Genomic DNA, 18,857 nt, shown 5'->3' on the forward strand with positions numbered 1-18,857 from the left:
GTTGGACCACAGAAAATTAGGATGAGACTGTCACTTTGTGTGAGGAAGTAACATAGTGTTGAGTTTTATCTCTAAAGCAATTATTGTATTTGGTTTATATTCAGCTAGTTCACATTGTCCAACATTTTTGCATTATAATGCAGTAACATTCTTTAATTTATTTGCTTTTTATCTTGCCAGTTGGCCTTCTTTCCTTTAGTTTCTTTCTTCCTTTGCAGTGTTGTATTAGATACAGGAAGGAAAACTTTCCACTTATTATAGTTGGAAATAGTGAATTAGAAAAATCTGAACCCAAAGAGAAAGGGAGGAAACATAAGCTTATATTCTTTTTCCAGGACAGAAAATGATAGCAAAAAGAAGAAAACAAAAAAAAAAAAAATCAGTTATAATTACATAATATAGTACAAAGTTTTCTAAAGTTTTTAAGATTTCTGGAACATTTATTATTGTCATTTATATAAATTTACCATATTGTCTGCATAGAAGCTATGCACGTCTTTTTCTGCTGTAGTGATTTACACTAGAAAGGCGATGCCTTAATGTTCTAAAAAGTTGAATTTCATCTGAAAGACAGGAATGGAAAGACTACTTATAATCTTGTATAACATCTTTTCTTCAGTGTTGCCACAATAAATAAATAAATAAAACCTAAATCTTGATGCTCCTCTCTAATCTCCCAAGGAAATTTTAAATAGGAGAGGTGCTCAAAGATTTAGTGAGAATTTAGCAAAAGCACAAACACATAGCCATCTCTTGTGATGAAGTTTTTTCTTAAAAGCTTTACCTCATTCATAAAAATGAACAGAAAGTTCCTATCTTCTGGTTTAACACAGATGAGTCCAGTGAAGGACATCAGATAACATATATGGAAGACCCTTTCCTATTTACTACCAGGGAAACTATGTCTACAATGAACACTATAACTACTGTTATTGTGCTGATCAACTAGTTATTTCCACTCCTAGATGGTTGCTTATATCGATGAGAAATTCAGAAAATATATTTTAAAATAAGTAATCTTTAGGGAGTCAGAGAAGTGGTGAAGGACAATTTGTATGCGTCTCTAAAGTATTGACTTCCATGTAAATTTTGGTTAAGTAAGACAGATTAGAACATTGTTTCTGTAGCAGGAGTATATATATATTCATAAATTTTCAGGGGAAAATAAAAACTTGAATTTATACAGGCAAGCTGTCAACTTCATAAATGGCAAAAATATTGACTTCATGAAGTTATCATAAAAGTACTTCCTGATATACACTTTAATATACAAATATTCGTATTGCACATTACAATAAAGTAAAGTATTACTACTATGCAAAGTGATATATAATATGCTGTATCGTATGTGTTTTATACATATTTGTCATGGTTTTATGATTTTTGGTTACTGGTATTCCAAATCATAATATCATGTAGTGCACTGGGAGTTCAAGTGTTAGTGCTCCAGTTTTGCGTACCGATCCGGAAGAAAAGAAGGACTACATTACCCAGGGGGCTTTGTGGTCAAAGATGAGATGGAACTCCTGGCAAGGTCACCTGATATCTCTCTTCTCCTTCACCTCTCCTCACTGCTGCCTGTCCTGACTGCACATATCACTTCAGTATCGGTGTAAGACCTTCAGCTTTTTGGACACTCTCTCATTATATTTGATTCATTACCTTCAGTTCTAATTATATTGTATTATAGTGTGTTATCTTGCCTTCCAATACAATATTTAGTAAATTATTTTGTTTCTCCTCAGATAGTTGCCGCTCTTTCTAAGTATTCTGGGGTCCCCTATTTCCCTTTTCCAGTGGCGCAGACTTTGCAAAATCCCTCTACCCCACTACTCACGGAACTGGGCTGAACCAGCCCATCAACCATTAACAGTATTTTTATACATCCACTAAATATGTGGAATCACTCAGCTTCTGTAATTTATCCTGCTAAAAGGTTTGCTAGTTTTATAGCATTCATGAATGTACTTATATTTTACCAATGTGGTAAACTATTTGCCTCTGTTTTTTAACCTCTACTGAATCTGCAGAGCCGTGATGTTATGGACAAAGTAATGTCTTTAGACTTCCTGAGGCTTTAACCAGCAGAGTTGTCAAATTAAACTGGGTCATTTTGTAAATGTATCTTTAACAAGTACATATGTCTGTCATGCTTCCCTACTCAGTCCTATAAATCAGTCTGTATCTAGCTGTCAGATGCTCTCAACCCAGTTGTCCTAATCTGTCAAGTAAAAATTATAGCATCTAGGTTCATATCCATCTCTGAAAATATTTATTTATACCAGTGACACGTCAAGGACACACAATCTTTTTTTATTATTTTCCCAGCAACAAAACCATTAACAGCTGGCTCAAGTCCCTGCCAGGAGGGTAGTGTTAATATATACAGAGAATTTATAGTGGAGGAAGACATGAGTCAAGCAAAATAATTTCTGGATTGTATTTTTAAGGACTCTTACTAAATTCCAGATGTAGAGCATTCAGATTTGTTTTAGTACACAATAGTAATTTTATGCCTCTTATGATCCTTCCCCTCCATTCTTCAACAGATGAGCCTGCACTCTTGTGTTGCAGTGATCTTGAGGTTGCCTATAGATCTGCCCTTTCTTCAGTACCTAGTAGTTAACTATTGCAGTTCTAATGAGAAATCACAGAATCAGGCACATCATAAACCCTTTATATAACTTTAGAGGAGTAAACAATGTATGGAGAATTTGAAGCTAATGCTTGTTGTCCTAGTTCCATCAACTCTTCCTGAGCAGAAAATACGATATCAGTGTTTAAGAGTAATGGGAGCTGGGAGATAATAGGATAATCTAATTTTGAAAAGAAAACAAATTTTTATTGTGTGTATGTGAATAAATGTAGAGGAGAGTAGGCTTTTACTTGCAAAGCTTAGAAATTTTAGACTGCGCCCTGTTAAAGCAACCACTGAAACTCACCTGCACTCATTTTAAGACAAGAAGAAAAAGAACAGTAATTCTTTGATATCTTGTACACAAACAAAAATCTAAATCTCAGTCTGCTGTAAACTTAAAACTTCTTGTAGTCATACTAAAAGTAATTTTGTCTCTGTGCAAGTGCATATATGCATGCCTAAGACGGATAAATTACCAGGAACTCTTTATGTATTATTAACTCAGCTTCATTTTGAGCATTTTGAACGTTTATTTTGAACATTTATATGTTTGTTTTTGCTTTTTTTTCTGGATATACTAAGGGTAGGATGATGAAGAGGGAAGGATAGCTGCTCCAGCAGTCAGGAATTGTGCTCTTCAAAGAGCAAGGACTCGAGTGTTGGAAGTTTCTCTAGAAATCTGCCACAGACTGAGCTGACCGCTGCTTAAACAAAGTTCATAACTCCACTTTCTACGGGAAAACTCTCTAAAAGAATTGTTTATTGTTTTCCATTGAAAAGTGATACTTTCTCAAAAACAATCTCTGTTTCCTCCATGACAGGTGTGGAACTTTGGTGAATTCCTTGCACATAAGAAAACAAAATGGGAATAGCCCAGGGATGAAGCATTTTACCTAGCAAACTGGAAAAGGAGTTAATCACTTTGGAACCCCCTCAGGTGGATGATAGTGTATTGAACTTATCACAAAATGAAATCTTTCATCAGTGCTATTTAAATTGTTGTCTTCTTCTCTGACAAGCTGTCTTATTTAAGACAGGATAAAGTTACCGTTTTAACAATCATTTCAATAATATTATTCAGAATGAGCTTTTGGAGAATTGAAATACAGCAGATGAATTTAAAATAAAATAAAATAAAATAAAATAAAATAAAATAAAATAAAATAAAATAAAATAAAATAAAATAAAATAAAATAAAATAAAACCGTCCTGAAAGTAAATTACTTTTAAAACCAGAACCCTAAAACTCATATAAAATAGTTCCCAACTATTTTTTACTAGTATATACATACACTAGTGTATAAATATATACTAATTTTATACTGATACAGCTGTTTGCTTTTCCTAAAATCCTTGGAGTAATTCAAGTGCAACCACTCCATTTAAAGCAGGACATGATGAAGAGCAGTCCCATGAAATGCAATAGGCTGTGATGGATGTTCATCATGATCCTTTCTGCCCTTGAGAGTGGTGTATAACTGAACTATCCATGAACAGACAACAGAGTTTTCAAAACCAGTTAATTAAATAACTCCAGAAGTAGTAGGTTTACCACTTAGCAAAAGTTGAAAAGATAGAGATATGCTGAAGAGAAACAACAGTACAACAGCTTTAATTTCTTAATAGCTGGTTAGAGAAAATAGCTGATTAGAGGAGAGAAAAAAAAACCCCACAAACAAATCCACTCTGAATTTCAGTCCGTTGAAATCCAGTGTAGAAAGCAGAAAGAGAAAACAGCAACAGTTAAGTTTTGACAAATTAAGTTTAGGGAGGGAAGGTGAGATTATACAACAGTCCAGTTTCATCTTAAAATCTGGATATTATGGAAGCATTTAAATACTTTAAGTTGCATGGATCTAATGCTATTTCATTTATTGACATGTATGGGATCTTTCTTCACAATTATTTCACAAAGAAACCCATCCAAAAGTGGACTGAAAGTGTCCAGTGTAGATAGAGCCATATGAAAAAGCGATTTACTTGCAGAATTTTACAGTTTTTCTTGGAGTGATAGCATGCCTCCTTCTCTGGTTTTAATTCTGATTTGTTCTTCTTTGTTATGCTCCCAAAGACTCATAGTAATAAGTATTCAAAATGTATTACATTAATTTGTACTTTTGAATGTATTTCATAATGTTCAATTTAGGCATTTTCCCCCAAATAAACCACTGACATTTTTATAAAAAAATATTGGTAATTTAATTGCAGGTGTTAGTTACAGCAAATTCCCCTTTAACCTTTTGTAGGAAAGCGTGCAGTTCTTGCATACACATAATGAATTAATCATGAGCTTGTGTCTCTGAACAAAAATCGTATTTGAAAGAATTTATTGTGAAAGAAGTTGTATCATACATAATGAAGTGTTATAAAAGCCCTGAATGATTTCAAGTGACTGATTCCACATTAGGCACTGGGAAAGCCGTGCCTGGAACAGCTAGAAATAAGTACAGAGGGCCTGATGTAAAGCATGTTGAATTTTTTCCATTGTGTATAGTAGACATAAAGTTTTTCAATGTCATGGGATGGAAAAAATTTATTTTATGGAACAAACACTCACAAAGAAACACAACTTATTTCTTAAATACGTGTACTTTCTTCCTTATGTTTTTAATGGGAAACGTGTGCACTGTGAGGTGAGTACATCAAATTCCCCTGCTTTTTGCAGGGGATTAGTTAATTTTACAGGGAAATCAATATCCGATAACAGGAGCAGATCAATAGTGTTTGAGTTTGGTTGAGCATGCCAATGAGACACAGTGAGATATGAGATTTCTTTGGTTTTCTGACTCTAAAAATTAAGAGTTGCAGGAGCTGAGACTGTCTCAGGATCAAGCATTGAATTTATGTCATATTTTTTGAAATCTGGAAATGGGAACGTTACTATATATTTAATGTACGTTCTTTCAGCTGCTGATGCAGCATTCTGAACAGAATAAAAGTGAAATTAATGGCTGCAAGCTGAAAGAGGCTTTAGCAGTGAAAAAGGTCTCTAACAGATTCATGGTTGTTTTGTAAAAAAATCCACCAGCTTTTGTGTCTTGGGAAATTGTTGCTGCCTATGCTTCAGGGACTGTATGAGCCAGATCATGAAGAAGAACCATCTTAAGAACAATTTTAATCTGGTATTTCAGAAATAACACCAACATTTAATATTTACTTCCTAGGTAAAATATGTATATTTTTAAAAACTATTATTTTCTTTATGATGGACAGAACAGAATGTATGCTTTTCTGGAGCATGTTTTCAACAGAGAGTATATTTATCAACTATCCAATACTCCAGTTCATTTTTGCTGAATTATGGGAAAACTGTTGTTGGATTTGTCACCTTGCACAGATTGCATTTCTCCAAATAGTTATTTAAAACACCTACCTAGAAACATGGTTCTTAAATATATATGTTTTTATATTAAAAATAGCTTTGTATATATGGCCCCTCACTGCAAGAAAGACATTGAAGCCATAGAGGGTGTTCAAAGAAGGGCAACAATACTGGTGAGGGCTCTGGAACATAGGCCTTATGAGGAGTGGCTGAAGGAGCTGGGATTGTTCAGCCTGGATTAGAGGAGGCACAGGGGAGACCTTATTGCTCTCTATAACTACATGAAGGGAGGTTGTTGTGATGTGGGGGTCAGCCTTTTCTCTCATGTAACTGGTGACAGACTAGAGGAAATGACTTCAAGCTGCACCAGGGGAGGTTCAGGCTGCACATTAGGAAATATGGCTTCTCAGAAAGGGTGGCCAGGCACTGCAATGCACTGCCCAGGGAGGTGGTGGAGTCACTGACCCTGGAGGTGTTCGAGGAATGTTTGGATGCTGGGTTGAGGGACATGGTTTATTGAGAACTGCTGGTGGAGGGTGGGTGGTTGGACTGGATGACCTTTTAGGTCTTTTCCAACCTTGGTGATTCTGTGATTCTGTGATATTTCTGGTTAATTAAATGTTACATTTTACTTAAAATACTTGTATATAAAGAATGATTTCCTTATGATTGGTGTGCATAAACGTAAGTTTTTATTGGATAATTAAAAGTTCACACTGGACTCTCCCATTCTGTTATACAAACTTTGCTAACACACTAGCAGGTTTTGGAGCCCCATTGCCTGGTTGCTGTACTACTATCTCTGATACAGCTGCCTTCTCACATTAGCAGTAGTACACACTTGCAGGCTGTAGGTCTCAACAGTTAGTTTTAAAAGTATCATCTTTGTGGAGGAAATAAATGAACCTCAATATATTTAGAGGAGATGAAAATTTGACTTCAGATTCAATGTTGACTCGAGCACATTAGTTAAGCAAGGGGTATACCATATTTTCTTTTCCCAGAAAATTATTTTCAAATGAACACTGGGAGTAATCATCAGCTGCAATTTCAGAGTATTTAATGTTATTGCAAATATTACAAAAAAGTAAGAGACTATGAGTTCATCCAAACTCTGGAAACAAACAGAGCAAGAACAAGTAGCTGAAAGCAAAAGAAAACACCAAAACTGAAATAATGGCGAAGAAAAATCATGTAGATATTTTCAGTGTAGCCATGCATTGTAGCTTTCTTTTACAATGAATCTTACACACTGGGAAGATTTGCTATGAAATCTTTTGGATGGTGGGGAAGACCATTAAGATTTTTGCTTCATTTCCTGATCCTGTAAATACATGCAGATTTTTTTCTAACTTTTATTTTTGAAGCTCTCTGTCACTCAAAGATGCTAATCAGAGGTTTAAATTTAAGTAGGTGTGTGTCTGTGGGACTGAGGGGTTTTTTTGATATATTTTTAGCTGACAGATTCATTGCCCTTCAAGTACTTCATAACTTGGAAATAACTTCATAACTCTTTTTGGAAAGACCACTTTTAGGTAACAATTCTACAGAATTATGTTGTGGTAACACCTGAAAGTTGGGCAGGGCTGTATGGCAGCAGTGGCCTTAGTGAGGCCTTGATAGGATGTGGTGGGTGTTATGCTGCACTGCCACATTGTAGACTGCATGTAGGGGTCAGCAGCTGGACTCAGCAGGAGAGCTGCTTTCACTCTGTGAAATACATTCCTGTCTGTGCTAGGTGGAGGATCTCCGATGCAGATCTGAAGAGACCAGCCAGAAGAGAAGTGAGAGAATGGGAAAGAAGATTTGTACTGATGTATTTGATGAATGCTGTCTCACCTTCAGGCTTGGTCTGGGGAGATCATCTTCACAACTCCCTTATATAAAACCATTTCTTCTGGCTTTCTACTGACTCAAGGGAGACGGGAAACACTTTGTTCATTTTTTGTTTTTTTGATGTTTTGGTTTGACACAGGATTTTTCTGAGTAGTCTGCAGCAAAAGTTCCCTCTTAGGATCCCCAGACTTTGCAAGGATATGGGGGATTCCTGTTATGGAATCAGAATCTGCCTCTTTTAAATTAATTAGTAAAGGAATTTATGGTACAATGCTATAACTGACATGCATAAAAAAAATCCTGAAACTGAAATGACATATAGAACTCCTTTAGCATCACACTAAATACTGCCATTGATGCTGAATGCATTCAAAATCTTCTTCCAAAGCGTGGCTTTTCTGTAACAAAGACTGATGGAAAATTTAGAAGTTCTCTTTTGTGGATTTCTTGTTGGTAAAAGCTTACAAAAATGGAATGCTTAAGAAAAAAATCTGTGCTTAATAGATTTTTCTTTATGATCTCCTGTTTGATTTTTTGGCATGGATATTTGTGTTACATTGTACAATCACCTTGTAAAGTTCATTTTTTCCTAACTACATTATAGTGCTATTATAAGTGCACTTGTTAAAATGACACCTTTTTATCACTGTCTGCTAATATAGCTACAGTAAGAACTCATCAACCTTTCCATTCTGCGTAAACTGTTGTGTTCAAGGCCTTAAAACTCTACTATATACACCTACTCCATGCTAACATTTGCCTTACAAAGTCTCATCCAAAGAACAATGGTATTTATTAAAAAATTCCTTTAGGTTTTAGAAACTATTTTTGAAAAACAAAAGCAGAAATACTGTTTTTGATCTTAGGGTTGCTTAGAATTTTGAACAGGTAGTCAGAGAGTAAGCTGCAGGGGAAGGAGGGCCATGTGGGACTTCCTGCTTCTTCTCTGTGCTGCTTGATTCTGCTCATTCAGTATGAGTTCAAGGGTTCTTTTGCATAGTTTTGTAACCACCAGTTTTCCAGTACTCTATTCCCAAGCTACTTTAATATCATACTCAAGAAACCACCTCCATCTAGGAGCCCTGTCTTGTTTTGACTTAGATTCAGCAATATGACCACAATGAATGATTCTGAAATGACTGCTTGAAGACCTTCCAGAGAGTGACTGACATTCCTTGTATGGTTTCTAGAAAGATTTTCCAAAGCTTTTGTTTTCATCTGGTGACTGTAGAAGTCCAGGTGTTTGGAGAATAAAGTGGTCCAATTGGCTTCCATCATCAGTCTGACCTTGAGGAAATTGCAGCTCCTTTAGTCTATGAGCCAGGAAAGCTTAATGATGATTAAGCTGCCTGCATTTGACAATGCTGCACGTGACCTTTATTGAACAAAATATCTGCTCATGTGTCTGGAGGAAAAAAAAAAAAAAAAAAGAATGACTGTTCTTAGCCACTCTCACTGGTGACAGGTGACAGGACAAGGGGAAATGGCCTCAAGTTGTGCCAGGGGAAGTTTAGGTTGGTGCTGTATCTGATGCATGGACTCAGATGTGAATGATCCAAATTGTTTATTACAAGTTCTCACATCACTTATATACCTTCACAAGCTTTCTTTTCCTAGCTTTCCCATTCTCTCCTACATGTCAACAGAACATTCCACAAACACTTCTTCAACCATTCATGCAGGCGCTTATCCAATCAGAGCTGTGAACTGTTCTTTCTTATTCCAGAGGTGTCCTTGGTTCTCATGCTGTTTATCTTGCTCCGCAGCTGCTGCTCCGAACAGTCCTTCTTGTATTCCCACAGATTGGATATCAGGAAGAACTTATTTACAGAAAGGATTGTTAAGCACCGGAATAGGATCCCCAGGGAGGTGGTTGAGTCACCTCTCTGGATGTGTCTAAAAACCATTTGGTTGTAGTGCTCAGGGACACAATTTAGTGGAGGATTGTTAGAGTAGCATGGTTAGGTTGTGGTTGGACTTGATGATCTCTAATGTCTTTTCCAACCTGAGTGATTCTAAGATTCTGGGATTCTATAGTTATGGTCTGTAAATATATGAGCTGAGAGGAGACCAAAAGCAGACAGAGCTATGGATGATAACTCCTGGTAAAAGCGGGTGGGCTCTGAGACTTAGTCAGTTTTTAAGGATGTTTTTTAGGACCTGGCAGAGGCAAACAGTTTTGTACTTCTCAGCACTGGAAAGAAGACTTCTGTTGTTGGTCAAAACAATCTGCTCCAGTGGGAAGTGTTTTATTATGCTCAAAGCTTTATTTTGAAAGCCCTAAGGATTATAAAGAGAAAAGCAAAGCAAAAAACAAACAAACAAACAAAACCCAAAAAAATTAAATTAGCTGTGAAATTTGTGGCCCCTTGGAGGCCTCTCTTTTGCCTGTACCTGCCAAGTTATTGCCAAGTTATTCCCATGGGAACCCAGGAACCACCTCAAAGCCTGTCTGGGACTCTAGTTTCCACTTGTCCATTAAAGTGGAAAGAACCTGATATTAAAGACACTTGCTGACTGGTATTAGTCTTTATACTCTCATCTTCATTCTCCTCAACTGTTTCTTGAGATCTTAGTATTTGTTTTTCTCCCCAAGGCTGTATGTGCTTCCACACTGCTTCCTCCTTCCTTATTCCCCATTCTTTCCTGCTTCTGGTACTCCTTCTTTCATACTTTTCTAGCTTCCTCTTCTGGTGCGCAGTGTTACCAGAACATCTTCAATAAACACTGCAAAGTGCTTCTTCAGGATTGCAAAGAAACTTCATAACAGCTTTTAGGGAAAAACAAAACAAAACAACAACAACAACAACAACAACAACTTTTTACACCATTTTAATTTTGTTCAAAGTTATGTTTTATTTGATACTTAGGGAAAAAAAAAAAAAAAAAAAAAAAACTTTAACAAAGGATAAGTCAGCTCTGCTCTCAAAACTTGCTGGTCTATGCACCTTTAGGATCAGTTAAGCCCAGATGGAGTCATGCCAGATGGAGTCATGTTACATACGCATTAGGCTTATTATGTTATTATTTGAGTTTATCATAGAGTAATTGAGACAGAGAGTTATTCATGGGACCACCCTGTTTAAGCTATTTCTTGTCAAAAAGAAATCAAACCAAAGTATTCCCATAAGTATAGAATGCACTCTGCTGCTTTGACTTAAGAAAAAGACCACCTCTGTTAAGCACCGATTTATTTTTCTATGTTGGTCTCTTGAGTAATCACTGTCGGCGAATTTTCCTGTGTTTTCTATAGTGGAAGAAGAATGTTTTGAAATATTTTGATTTTGTCTTATGTATATGTAAGAAAATGTGATATGTGGTAAAGTGATGTATAGCAAAAAAAAAAAAAAAAAAAAAAAAAACCCAAAACCTTGATACATGTATTGGATGTATCAAGCAGAGGAAATGTAGAAGATATTTTCTTAAGCATAAGTTCTACTTTATTTGGGAGATAAACATTGGAGGGGATGGGAACACTTAGGAAAACGTATAGAAGCTTTTTATAGTGTGTTGAAGCAACTTTTTTCTGATAAATATTTGGAAAAGGTTCAAAAAAATTCTGGTAGCAGTATATAATATCTCTTTTCTTATTTTTTCTTAATATGGTTGATTTATACTCGGACTATGTTAGAAACACATTTTATGCAAATTACTTCTATTTTGTACACTCTAAGCACTCTATTGAAAGTCAGTCAATATTTTAATTATCTTAATGATGTACATAACTATCCTTCTCTGGATCTGTAAATAAAGAGGAAAAGTGTGCTACATTTACTTTGGGAAGGAAAAGACAATTATTTTTTTTTAATCTATCTATCTTATGATCAGTTTAACTCTGAATTACTGTGAATTCAGGGAAATCGTCTACACGGATCATACTTGTGAAGTATGTTTTCACAATATGCTAGATCAGTAGATTTTTGTCATTGTAAGAACCTCAGAGTTTGATACAAGATAGAATAAGTATTGGTATTTCTTCAAATTTATTACTTCTGTTTTATTTTCACAGAAATCTAAAAGAAAATAGACTCTCTTTTCTGTTAGATCAGTGCAAAATTTTGCCTGAGACATTGCTTCTGAGTATAGTAGTTTAAACTCTCATGCTCAGAGTGTTTAATTACTGCAGAATTGCTCTGCTTCCTTGCATTTCTAGAGATGTTCTTCACACTGCCATTTTGCTTTTTCACTGCATTATGAAACAAAATGTTAAAATGACATGGAGTTTCCCTCTCTTAAGCATTTTTATGGATTTTTTCTTTTGTTTTGTTTTGATTTAATAAGAGGCACAGTTTAGGACCGATAGGAAATTGCACTGGCAACTTTCCAGAGCCTGAGGGGTCTATATCATTCAATACTCATTTATGATAATGTATTCTGGCCTTGTTTGACTCCCTTAGTTTACAACATTTAGAAGACTAAAATACACTATCAAATGAAACAGTTGATTTTTTTTTTTTTTTTAATTCCTTTTCTTCTCTCTTTCCTTCTTTATGTTTTGTTCCTCTTTCTTTGTATTCTCCATGCTTCTCTTTCCAAATTATGACACTTCTTCCTTTCCACAGAAAGAACATACAACTTCAAGGTAGTTTTTATAGAAAAGAAACTCTTCTAATTAAGATTTGAGCTTTTACACAACTGATAATACATTATGAATTACTTTACTTGAAGGTCTTCATATTAAAAGAAATCCCTATTTTTGTTTTTGGTAGTTCAGAAATATAAATTTTATATAGTTTCATGGGTTATTTCCCAGGAAGCTCCTCAAAAGCTGTTAAAACTGTTACTTTAGAATGTTTAATTTTCAAATCTGATGAAAGTTCTTATTGAAGTTTATTTCATACCAGAACTGTCAGCCTTTATTGCAACTCATCAGTGGTGCTGGGATTTGAGAAATGCCTGCTGGTCAGGGATGATCAAGAGAAGTTCCGGCAAATTCTACATTTTGTCCAGAAAAAGCAGCATTCTCACTCAATCTTTGCCATCAGGGAACCGAGATTGAGAATCTCCTCCAGGAGTCATTCAATTTTTTTTTTTAAATAGCATCTTAAATTGTCCCTTGGAGGACCCACCTATCTGTATTGACTACTGAAGGGCTCTTGACAGGTAAGCTACGTCTCTGTGAATCTCTTTTTGTCATACTTGGAGTCAAGGACTTCAAAGGATCTGAAAAACAGGTTAAAAATTAGATCATTTTCAGAGGACGCGTAATATTTTCCTAGTATTACTGGTTGTTTTATTTTGGTTTTTTGCTCCAAAATGTACAACTACTGCTACTAAAAATTATTACTAAATATATTCTTCCTATTTCATGGGAATCAAACAATGTGTGAAAAGCAATACAGTTATTGGTCATAGCCTACATGGGTTCATAAGGGGAAAGTCCTATTTAATAAACATAATTATCAGCAGTCAGATCAGCACCACACAGCCGATTGCTCACTCCTCTCCCTTCCTTCCAAAAAGATAAGGGAGAGAAAGAATCAGAAAGAAGAAACTTACCACCAACCAACCCATATCCAGCCAGCCCCTCAAGAATGGCTGACCCATGACCAACTCTCCAGAGCTGTATGCTATTTACATGATGTCATATGGTGTGAAATATCCCCTGGCCAGTTCAGGTCAGTAGAGCTGGTTGTGTCTCCTCCCAGCCCATTGCAAGCAGGACAGTAAGAGAAGCTGAAATGTCTTTTGTTCTGTACAGCATTGCTCAGCAACAACTAAAATATTGGTGTGTTGTCAACGTGGTTCTTCTCCTAAAGCTGAAACTTAGCCATCATACCAGGCACTGTGAAGAAAAACAACTCTATCCCAGATGAAACCAGCACATCGATCTAGCTGACCAAGGGCAGCCAACTGATGTAATTTTTTTGGATTTCAGCAAAGCTTTCAATACTGCTTCTCACAGTATCCTTCTGGACAAAATGTTTGGCACACAGATAGAAAAAAATAAATAATAATAATAACATAATGTGATGGCTAAACAGTTGACATATGTGTCAGGCTCAAAGGGTTGTAGCAAATGTGGTTACATCAGGCTGGAGGGCAGTCATGGGTGGGGTTCCATACTGCTCCATGTTAGAGCCAGTTCTATTCAACGTTTTTACCTATGACTTGAATGCAGGACTTGAAGGCATACTAATTAAGTTTGTGGATGACACTAAATTGAGAAGAGATATTGGCTCAGTCAGAGAGAGGACTTGCAGAGAGATCTTGACAAATTAGAGGGCTGAGCAATTGCCAACTGTGTGAAGTTTTAAAAAAGCAAGCGCCAGATTCTGCACCTGGGAACAGGCAAAAGGGCATCCACTTGGAAAGGGATTTGAAGGTTCTGGGTGATGAACAGCTGAATCTGAGTCAGCAGCATGCCCTGGCAACCCAAAGGGTCAACTGAGGTGCATCAGGCCCAGCACTGCCAGCCAGGCAAGGGAAGGGATTGTCCTGCTCTGCTTTGCACTTGAAGCCTCACCTTGAGCGCTGTGCGCAGCTTTGGACACTGCAATATAAGAAGGACATAAAACTATTAGAGAGCATCCAAAGGAGGGCTGTGGAGATGGGGAAGAGCCTGGAGGGCAAAATGCATGAGGACAGGCTGAGGTCCCTTGGCTGGTTCAGCACAGAGCAGATGAGCTGACGGAGGCCTGATGGCAGCTGCAGCTCCTCACAGGGAGCAGAGGGTCAGCGCTGAGCTCTGCTCTCTGTGACAGCAACAGGAACCTTTACAATGTTTCAATTCCTGAGGACTCGTGAGAATGGGTTTCCAAAAGCTTCTGTTTCACCCAGCTTTTCATGCAAAACAGGAAGGTGATCTTTAACTACAAAAAGCAGTACAATTTTCAGTTGCACCACAGACTCAGCCCGTTGTAAGAATCTACCATATTTATTAAAAGTGGCATCCCTCACTGTGAGCTCTCAGGTGGCAAACTAACTTCTAAGTCTGCCTGCAACATGGAGTAATTAACTGTCCTAAGTGCAGCCCTCTGAGTCCTACGAATGCCTCTGCTCTTCAGTTTCGATAACACATGTCTACATTTTCATATGCTGCCCTTTGCCATAAGCCTGAGGCATTTTCTAGCCTTGTATTCTAGCTTTTCCATAATGCCCGAGGCTTTATAAAGACCTTGATAACTTTTTTTTTTTTTCTTTCCTTATTTTTCCTAGAAGAGAATTCATATGTACTCTTATTTAAATTATAATTCCCTAATGGAGAAATAAACCAAAAGGCAGACAGGTAGGAGGCACAGAAGTAAAAATATACAGGTGAGACCAGAAGGCAGAAAAAGGGGCTGACATGCAGCTGGATGATGAAGGGGTAGTGCTCTTAGAACATTATATTTGCTCCCCTTTAGAAACTTTTGGATGTGTTTTAGAACACTTGCAGCCTTACAGAATAATCAAACAATTGGAAATGCTGTAACTTGCTGTTTACTGCTTTATCAAACTATCCGTTATAGCTGTGGAATTATTTAGCGGACTGACCCTGGCTGATCTGCTTTCTAGTGGATCAGTGAACCAAGATCTTCTTTTTAAGCTGCCTTACAAGTGTCCAATATCTTGGTTCCTTGTACTCTTATTAAAAATAACACTTCTATTCATTCATGATTTTAAACAAAATAACAGAAATTAAATATTGGATTATTAATCTGTTGTATTAGGCGTATGTGGGCTTTGGGTTGTGACGTGTTAGGCCCTTCCCCTTGCGATAAGGACCAATGACATATGCAGCCCTAGTGGGCGTACTTACGATAAGGACCAGTGACTGTGCAGCCCTAGTGGGCGTATTTACGTTATTGATCCGTGATGTGTGTAGTTTTAGTGGACGTACACGATAAGCATAGAATATATAAGCATGTATCAGCTTCAATAAATTGCCTTTTGCTGTTCACCACGTTGGTGTCACCTCAGTGATTGGCCAAGCTGCAGTCTTCAAGGGAAAAGGACACAAGAAGTCACATGAAGAATCTGTTTTATTAGGACTTCTGTCACTTACGACTATGGAAAGATCAGGAAAAAAATAAATAAATAAAAAATCCAGCAGTTATTCTTTTGAAAATCTATTGCACATATTATTACAACCAGGGCAAAGGTACTCATACTGTAGACTTTGGAACAATGTAAATGTCCAGAAGGTTTTGCTTTTTTGGGAGACTAAAACTTTTTTAGTGAAGTTAGGGAAACAGTTGACTTATTATTTTTGTATTAATTTTAACTTTTCTAATTACAGAACGAGAGTAATTTAGGACAGCTTAGTCTTACCTGAAACTAGCAAAATCATGTTTTCTATATTTGTTAAGATACTTCCATCAAATAAGTAATTTTATGCCTTGGTAACAGTGTAAATTGAAAACAGTGTAAATGTAGCATTCACCAGCAGAGTAAACAAAGCATGATGAGAAGCACACAGTGGGACTGGTTTATAAAGGTGAATGTAAAGGAGATGACTCAGCAACAGGAGAAAAAGAAGGTGTTTCTCTGACAAATGAATAGTCTTCTTTTTTTTCCAAAAACCAGTAGTGATATAAATTATTATGCTTCTTAGAATGCTGTTAGCAATAGGGGATTGACCTTGTGCTTTGTGTTTGTTGTTGTTTGAACATGTGATATTTACTGTAATACAGTAATCAGATTTCATGTAAATTTTAAAAATTATTCCATGCTAAAGAACTGGTATTTTATTTATTCATCTCTGAGACTAAAAAGATCTTAAAAATGGTCTGAGGGCACACTTTCATCTCAGTCAGGTGTTTAATCCATCTTTACTAGGCTGTGGAATAGATTTAATGGTCAGTCAATGTGGCGGTAGGATGTCACTTTTTCCTAGACTTTCCTACTAGATGCAGGAATTTTACACGTAAACCTTGCTCATAACTTTTGTGGAGTATGACTTTGACTGGTTCTGATGCTTGGACTTTACTCTAGCTTTGCTCCTCTATAGAGATATTAATTTCTCATGATTGCCTTTGCAAACTTGTATGTAATTAAAATTGTCGGGAATGTCCTTCGTGATAAACTGACTTGTAACTACGTCAGTGCATAATACCAAAAAGCTTTTGAAACATTTCATAAAATGTATTTATTTTCTGATCAGCTTAGTATTGATACAACTACTTTCTTTTGAGTCTCTGTTATCTCTTTTGTTTCTTTTCACTTTGTCCTGCATTTTATTGTTCTGGCAAACTTTTTTACTCTATTTCAGTAACTCATAATGTGTCTTTAATAAGAGAATGTAAGAAGAGATTGATTTGACATGATCCTCTTTGACACTGCACTATATATTTTTTTCAAATCTGTAAAAAGGATCAGGGAATTCCTTTATGCCTAAATTATTTATATGAACACAAAGAGAATGTGGTGGTGGTATAATCTTTTATTAATAAACCTCTTAGATACTGGCCCTGTTGCAGATGAATTCTGCTAGGGAGGAAATATCTGTGACAGCCCACGAATGGCAAGTACCAGATATACTGCTCTGGAAGACAAAGAATTCAGCATGACTGACATTTTCTATTGCCATGTTTGAGTGAGGACAAGACCTTCAGAAACATCACCCATTAGAGATTTCTGTTTAAAATATTTTTAGATTAGTCTACTTCAAAAGCAATGGAGCATTCTTTATATGGTATATAAACAATATAAATAGATCCTCTCTGTTATGTTTCTTAGCATTTACCATTTTGAAATGCTCTGCACTATCTCTTTCCTCACTGCAAAAAGGAATAGGGTAATGATATTTGTCTCATTCTCAAACATCACAATGCAGCAATGTAGATGTTCTTGAAATGTGACACATTATTAGGATAAAATCTGGTTGCTCTGAGTACTAATTACATCAGTAAATCACCTGCTACATTGTCTCCCATTGAGAGATGTGTCTAACTAAATGTAAGGCTATGATTCAAATTTGATAAGATTAATTTCCAGAATGATCTTTTTCTTCCACTTACAAGTAAATCACCAGCAATTGTATTACATTTTGAAGTCAGTCTAAGCAAGAAATCTAGCAACGTCTAATTTAAGGAAAAATCAATTCCTACTCTTTTATATATTTTGATTATTTGGCCTAGATTTGGTGAATATGTATCTCATAATAGCATTTTCTTTTCTATTGAAATCTTTCACTAGAGTGAATCTGTCTGTATTGCAACCTCTCTTTCCCCCTGGTTAATAAGTTCTGTTCAGAGTATCTGATAATTCTTCAAATCTGGACACGTCAAAACCCAATGCTAAAATGATGCATAAAAAGTAATTTGTGGTTTTAAACTTTGGTTTCAAGTGTCTCCTATAAATGTAAAATATAGTGTTTTCCATTAGAATAGCTCTGCCTCTTGCTCTTTTAATAGAGGCATTGGAAACTTTTAAAAGTAGAATAGAATCCATTTTGATAATATTGCATATTCTCTCTGGGTTCCAGTCTAAATATTTCCATCTGTCAAATTTCTTATTTAATATTATGAATAATGGCAGTTGCAAGGAAAAAAAGAACAGTAATTTTTATTTCACCTTCTTTTGCCAGGCTTTGGTGGTCTTACAGTTTCATCTTGGATTGCAGAAATGTTTATACGAACATTTATAGTCCTTTTCTCTGCCAAGAACTCTCCTAGAAATCCTAGTTGTCATTTGCAAGCATTCATAACAAAAAGCTTTGTTATATTGAATATATATATATATATATCCAAAACCTTTTCCTAAGCCCTAATTCAGATCTATGCTAAAGCAAAAAGAAATTTATAAAAACAAGCCTGTGAATATGAAGGTAAAAATATATAGAAGCCTCCTTCTCTTTCTCCTTGCAAGAAACAAGAAACTTTAATGATGTAATCTGTTGTCATGACACTAGTCCCAAATGCTGCTAGCACTTTTAACATTGCCTGAGTGAAGACTGGGCACCCAGCACCTACCAGGTAAAGCACACTGACAAATTCCTAAGGAACTTGTTAGGAAAGGGAGAAAAATCATGACCATGTAGTTCTAGGAAATAAAAAGATCAAAATACCAAGTGAAAAAAAAAAAAAAAAAAAAAATTTCTTACTTAAAAACTTCACATTCTAGTGAACCTTGCTAAAT

The sequence above is a fragment of the Coturnix japonica genome, chromosome 1 (genome assembly GCF_001577835.2).
Source record: "Coturnix japonica isolate 7356 chromosome 1, Coturnix japonica 2.1, whole genome shotgun sequence".
Classification (NCBI taxonomy): domain Eukaryota; kingdom Metazoa; phylum Chordata; class Aves; order Galliformes; family Phasianidae; genus Coturnix; species Coturnix japonica.